Source organism: Nansenia antarctica, assembly GCF_963989245.1.
Source record: "Nansenia antarctica genome assembly, chromosome: 8".
Lineage (NCBI taxonomy): Eukaryota > Metazoa > Chordata > Actinopteri > Argentiniformes > Microstomatidae > Nansenia > Nansenia antarctica.
The window spans coordinates 14791990-14799489 of NC_137678.1; the positions used below are offsets into that span (position 1 = coordinate 14791990).

At 46.3% G+C, this 7500-nt stretch overlaps 1 pseudogene across 1 annotated transcript in view; it reads right to left on the reverse strand.

The window, feature by feature from the left end:
• LOC308163901 (ankyrin repeat and sterile alpha motif domain-containing protein 1B-like) overlaps nucleotides 1–7500 on the reverse strand; it is a 165687-nt pseudogene that overhangs the window by 87096 nt on the left and 71091 nt on the right. Inside the window, exons 4-5 of the transcript in view lie at nucleotides 6832–6984; nucleotides 2323–2466 (exon numbers count right to left, since the gene is read on the reverse strand). The product of the transcript in view is annotated as an ankyrin repeat and sterile alpha motif domain-containing protein 1B-like (transcript). The remainder of the gene's footprint in view (nucleotides 1–2322; nucleotides 2467–6831; nucleotides 6985–7500) is intronic.

Genomic DNA, 7500 nt, shown 5'->3' on the forward strand with positions numbered 1-7500 from the left:
CAGACAAGGGCCGGGCGAGATATGTACAGTAAGATATATGCGGTAGATATGTACAGTAAGATATATGCAGTAGATATGTACAGAGCTATGGTTATCAATACAATATGTACAGTATATACAGTATGTACAATGTGCAACACTGCACATGCTGTAGAAACATATATATATATATGTATATACTGTATGAGTATCAATGTTTCACGTGAACTTTTAGATACACACATACCCACGCACGCACACACACACCCACATGCACAGCGCACGTACGCACAGAGCTTTTCTGCATTCGTGATCATGTAGTGCTGCACAAATGCCTTTAGACACAGACACACACACACACAGACACACACACACACACACACACACACACACTTCACAGTCACCCTTGACCTCCTCTGACCGTCCACACAGGCTATGGTACCAGACTCAGAGAGAAGGAGCAGAGGGAAGGTTGATACTCATACTCTCACTTACTTTAAAAACACAGAGAGACACACACCACATTAAAAATGCATCGTCACGACCGAGCAGGGAGCAGTTCCTTGAGCTTCAAACACTAACAGTCAGATTCACTAACACGCTCCGGTCGTTGTCGAGGGGGATAGAGGTTGAGCTTAGAGCTAAAGGCTAAATCGTCAAGCATCTGTCTTCATCTGTACCTCATTTGAGGATGTTTTAAAACAGCAGGTGATGGGTTTGATACTGGGTGTGTTTGATGCCATTCTTCATCCTGTTCATCCGACATAACGAGCCGGTTTTGATGTTTCTCCCTCCGCCAGCCTCCGCTGATCTGAGGTGGCGCTCCAATCTCCACCCTCTGAGATCGCAGCCCCCGTTTTTTTAAAGTCATTTCTTCTGAGTGGGGCAGTCCCACTCATATTTTTCGTTTTATTGATAGAGATAGTAGACATTATTATATTATGATTATGACAGGAAGGATGGGTGAGAGAGAGAGAGAGAGAGAAGGGATGACATGCAGGATATGTCCGCGGCCGGAATCGAACCGGGAATCCTGCGGTTACATGGGAGCGACGCTTAACCCGTTACGCCACCTAAGCGTTCCAATCGCAACCCTGTTTCCCCGCTCCCCATAAATATTCAATTCTATATTTTGTAATAGTTTTTTTTTTTTTTTATGAAAGTTGAGAACATTATTATAAGTTGAGAACCATTATTCACATATCAGCAGAATCGCCACGCTGGTGAGAACCCCAATCAGAACGTTGGTCTCTTAAGTGAAAAGGCGTTCCTCAGATTCGATCACTCCCTCCCTGTTTGATCCATGAGAAGGGATGGGGAATGTGTATGTGCTGTAAGACATATTATCACCCAGCTGACTTTCTCCTCCTCCGACCATGGCCAGTAAAGAGATAGACCAGCTGTGAAGTGAGAATGTGATGAGGTTGCCCCTGACACCTACTGGACCTCCTCGTAGGCTTTTCCCTGTCAAGTTGTTCACCTCTGTGTGTGGAAATGATTTCCGAACCTTTCTCTAAAACCTCTCTGTTAAGAAAGTGGTTCACCTCTGGCCGATCCACAGGCAGGGTTCCCACACCTTCTGAAACATCACCTTTCAACGACTTTCAAGGACTTTCAAGACTCAATTCCCTCAAATTCAAGGACCCAACACTGCATAGTTTGAGACAGAACTAGCTGACGAGCTAAGTAAAAAAAAAAATATATACAGTATATATTTATTTATTTTTAGAAAGAGAGAGAGAGAGAGGGGAATTCAAGCACTTTCAATGACCCATGTCTATTTTCAAAAACTTTTAAAACCTTGATTTATTTTTCTCAAATTCACAAACTTTCAAGGGTTTCAAGGACCCGTGGGAACCCTGCACAGGGTCCAGAGGGTCCTGTGTGTTCAAGTACCATTTTCCTCAGTAAAAAAACTTTTCGTCTGCCTCATTCTAGCGCATTCCACCACACCTGGGCCCACTCTTCCTGCACCAAACCTGACAGGCTGCTAGTAAGCCTCGACACGGCACTGTCACTACTGTCAAAAAGTGACTCTAGTGAAACCTACTAGAAACCTACTAGCTGCCTTATAATATACAACTGCTTCTAACCTACACACACACACACACACACACACACACACACACACACACACACACGCCACATCTGTGACCTCACTCAACAACCCACCAGAAAAACACACACACACACACACACACACACACACACACACACACACACGATGTCTCGGTGGTGCCACCTCCCAACCCCTACACCTGTGACTTCATCCTAACATCCTAACCCTTGACCCCCCTGACCCCTGACCCTGCCGTGACCCCCTGTGACCCCCTGTGACCTGACCTGGCAGTTGACCTCCATGCCGGCCTCGAGCAGGGTCTGCACGGCTGCGTGGTGTCCGTTGCGCGCGGCCAGGTGCAGGGGGGTGTGGCGGCGCGTGTGGCTGCTCATCAGGTTGGGGTGGGCACTGACCAGCATACGGACCACCTGGGGAGAGAAGGGGGGGGGGGAGGAGGGGGGGGATAGAAGACATGATGTTGATTATGATCAGGATACAATTCATGTTTCTCTATTCATAGAATGCCGTGATAAATGATTGGAGTGTCACATTTGAAATCTATCCATCAACAGTACGTATAAAATGAAATCCGTCAACCATTTATCGATCCACCCTACGGGTATATTGTTGCACCTTCTTTTTATGGTGATTAATATCTACCTACCTACCTACCTACCTATCTATCTATGTATCTATCTACGTATGTATCTATTTATATATCTATCTATCTATCTATGTATCTATCTATCTACCTACCTATCTATCTATCTATCTATCTATCTTTCTTTCTATCTATCTATATATATATATATATATATATATATATATATCTAGATAGATAGATAAGTGCAGCCTTTGATACGGTAGACCATTACATACTTATTGAGAGACTTGAAAACTGGGTTGGCCTCTCAGCTCTGGTCTTAAACTGGTTCAGGACTTACCTGGCTGACCGAGACTACTTTGTAGCCCTTGGTGACCATAAGTTAAAAAATTATAGCGCAACCTGTGGAGTTCCCCAGGGGTCCATTTTAGGACCGTTGCTTTTTAGCCTATACATGCTACCCCTCAGTTCTGTTATCAAGAGGCATAGCGTTAACTACCATAGCTATGCTGACGACACTCAGCTTTATATCTTAGTAACTCCCAACGACTACGAGATGGTCGACCACCTGATAGATTGTATTGCTGATATTAATATTTGGATGACACAACATTTTCTCCAACTCAATCAAGAAAAAACAGAGGTATTGATCATTGGCGAGAAAACTGGGGGAGAGAAATTATCTGCACATTTGAAAACACTAGCTCTTAACACTAAGTGTCAGGCTAGGAATCTTGGTGTCATAATTGACCCAGATCTAAATTTTGAAACTCATATTAATAATACTATTAAAACATCCTTCTACCATTTAAGAAACATCACTAAGGTACAATCATTTCTCTCCCAGGCAGACACCGAAAAAACTAATGCATGCATTTGTTACTAGTAGGCTAGATTACTGTAATGCTCTCCTGACAGGTCTCCCCCCCAAAAATATTAATAGACTACAAATGGTTCAGAATGCTGCTGCTCGTGTCCTTACTAGGACCAAACGAAGAGCGCACGTCACACCTGTCCTGAGATCACTACACTGGCTCCCTGTCAGTCATAGAATAGACTTTAAGATCCTTTTACTAGTCTATAAATCACTCCATTGCGACGCGCCCAAATACATGGTGGACATGCTCATAAGATACACACCAGCTAGACCCCTAATGTCTAGTGGCACGAAACTTCTAATAGTGCCAGAGGCTAGGACTAAGAGATTTGGAGGATCAGCTTTTAGCATATATGCTCCTAGATTGTGGAACACCCTACCTGAGGGCCTGAGGTTGTCTAAAACTCAGGAAATCTTTAAGCGAGACCTTAAAACCTACTTATTCAATGTCGCCTTTTGTTACTAAGGGAGACATTGGACATTATAGAACTAGGATCACTATGCTATTACACCATACTCGTGCTTTGAGATTTGTGTTGACAGGAAAAAGGACCTGGGTGCTGATGAGGCACTGTCAGCTCCCAGTAGCACCTAGAGCAGTACCAGAACCGGTACCAGGATGTACCTGGACCACCATCAGGTTGTATTGCTGTCATCTTTATTGTGTTGTTGCATCATAACTGCGCTTGAGATTCTCTTTTGGCAGGACCTGTGCCCATGCTGGATGCAGAACGATGCAGATATAACACTACATTTATGGACAGTGTGTACGCCGATAATATGCAAGGAACCTTTCCTGGATACATGGTGTACAGGTTTTTCGCCCTTGCTTGCTTGCTATGCGCCGGTGGTCCTTGGGCCTCCCCTTGGGGGCCCTCGGCTGCCCCGTGTGCCTGGTCTATTCCGCCGCCGGGGCACCTGCTTGGCCGTCCTTGTGCAGGGCCTTTATGGTCTGTGCTTGCTTGGCTGGGCCAGGTGTGCTGGTGGTGGGGCGGGCTGGGTGTGTGGGGAAGCGGGGGCTCCCCGGGGGGGGGTGTGGGGGTCCACCGCTGGGTGCTGGTAGGCAAACTGGCTAGTAGTCGCTCTATGTGTAGAGGGCTGCAAGGGAATTTTCCTGGCTACATAGTGTACAGGTTTTTACTTTTGCCTGCTTGCGGCTCTGTCAGTATGTGAAGCGCATTGAGTTGCATCTTGTAAGAAATGCGCTATACAAATAAAATTTGATTTGATTTGATTTGATTTGATTTATCTATCTATCTATCTATCTATCTACCTACCTAGTTACTTACCTATCTATCTATCTACGTACCTATCTATCTATCTATCTATCTAAACCCCTCAAAAAAAGTTCGGAAACGTTATTTTGGTTAATTAATCCTCCCCTTTAATAATACCAATTGGTATTGTATTTTATATCGTTGGAAAGCCTGATTAGTCACCTTTACAACAAGGATGCAAAGGATCATGCATTCGTGGAATGAGCAACACAGCTAAACGTGTGGGTAGAGGCCCAAAGATATTTGCCAAAATCCCCTATATTCTTCTAAGATACCCTATTATTCTACCAAGAATGACCAATGAATGCTCACCATAATTAAGGGAAAAAAAACAACAACACAGCAACACGGGCCTCCTCATCCAACCCAGCGGACCTTTGGGTACAGAGCCTTCAGTGTGGCAGCCCCTACCCTCTGGAACTCTCTACCCAAGGATGTCCACGACTATCCAACCCTGGACATATTCAAAGCTGCCCTTAAAACCCACGTATTCACCATTGCATTCAACCTGTAGTAGCTGTTTCACTGTTTCTTGTTTTGTGTGTTTGTCTCTCTGGCGCTTTTCTGTTTGTCCCATTCCCTTGTAAAGCCACCTTGGGTTTGTGAAAGGCGCTATATAAATCGAAGTTATTATTATTATTATTATTATTATTATTATTAGCTGTCCCACAGATCAGGAACACTCTCCAGGAGGTAGGCGTGAATGTGTCAGAGAATACCATCTGCAGAATATGTCACCATACAAAATACGGAGGCTTCACTGCAATAGGTTGTTAGCTCGGTCCCCACCCCAGGATGACTCTGGATGTGAGCTGGTGACTGGAGGGTTGCTGGCATCACATCTAAGGTGCCTACCACTGCCATTGTGCCCTTGAGCAAGGCACCTAGTGCAACGCATGTGTGAGTTGGCCGAAGGGGGGATGTGTGCAAAAATTATCACATTCCAAGAATTGATTGGATTCACTGTATGGCTAATTAAAACAACGTTCGTTTTGTTGTTTGTTGTTAATGGGTCGCAGACATCAGGCAGTTATTGCATGCAAAGAATGCCAACCAAATACAAAACATGAGTTCTCTATTTGGACGATTATATATATATATTTTTTTCTTTTGGAGCGTTGAAATTGGGCGAGTATGTTTAAAAATGTTACTTTCTAAATGGTAGCTGTTTGATTTCAAATCCAAACTATTGAATATAGACCTAAAATAAGACAATATGCTTCCTCTTTCCAATACCGATTGGAGGGCACTGTAATCTATCTACCTCTTCATCAATTAGCTCCGGACCTGGGGTGATAGGGCCTTTTCAGCCGCAGCCCTGTCCCTCTGGAACCCCCCAACCACATCAGACAGGCCAACACCCTCCCAACATTTAAACAGGCCCTCAAAACCCACCTCTTCAAGCTCGCCTTCAACAGTTAACCCTCTCCCCCTCCCCTTCCCATGTGTCCCCAGCACTACCTTAATTAGCCCCCCATACTTTCTTTTATTTCTTTTATTTGTTTCTTTTTATTATTACTACTCGATCTTTTCAGTTTGTAATGCGTCTTTGAGTGTCTAGAAAAGCGCTATATAAGTCTAATGTATTATAATTATTAATTGTATTATAATTATAATAATAATAATAATAATTTAATGAATCCCTCCATCCCTCCAACCCTCCACCCCTCCAACCCTCCATCCCTCCAATCCTCCATCCCTCCAACCTTCCCTCCATCCCTCCATCCCTCCACCCCTCCACCCCTCCATCCCTCCACCCCTCCATCCCTCCATCCCTCCCTCCATCCCTCCACCCCTCCATCCCTCCCTCCCTCCCTCCCTCCCTCCAACCCTCCATCCCTCCACCCCTCCACCCCTCCCTCCACTCCTCCACCCCTCCATCCCTCCATCCCTCCAACCCTCCCTCCATCCCTCCATCCCTCCAACCATCCCTCCATCCCTCCACTCCTCCACTCCTCCACCCCTCCATCCCTCCCTCCCTCCATCCCTCCAACCCTCCCTCCATCCCTCCCTCCACCCCTCCATCCCTGCTGACCTGCAGGCGTCCGTAGAGGGCGGCCAGGTCCAGGGGGCTCTCCCCCCGGCTGTTCCTCATGGCGGGGTCCGTCAGCTCCTGCAGCAGCACAGAGACCACCTCAGAGTGGCCGTACTGGGCCGCGCAGTGGAGCGCCGTCTCCCTCTCATGGTTCTACAGTGGGGGGGGGGGGCAATGAGGTGGGAAGGGGGGGGAGGTTATTGGCAGTAAAAGAGGAGGGGGTAAGGGGAAGTAGGAGTGGGGGGGGGGGGAGGGGGGGATATGTGGAAGAGGAGGGAGGAGGAGAGGAGAGAGGAAGGGAAGGGAGGAGGAGAGGAGAGAAGAGGGGGTAAGGGGTAGGAGTGGGGGGGATATGTGGAAGAGGAGGGAGGAGGAGAGGAGAGAGGAAGGGAAGGGAGGAAGAGAGGAGAGAGGAAGGGATAGGGAGAGAATGAGAGCGGGAAAGGTGAACAAGAGGGGGGTGGCGGGGGGGAGAGAAATACATTCAGTCACAATGTTCATCCCTCAACAACCACAGTCATCTTATTTCAAGAAACAGAAATATGAAAGTATCATGTTCTCATGTTCTCTCTGAGAAGAAGAGGGGACCGTTAGATGATGGAGATGAAACTATTTCTTCATCCTTTGGTCCGTTGGGTCCTTCTCAATGAGTCCACCGATATGGCAGGA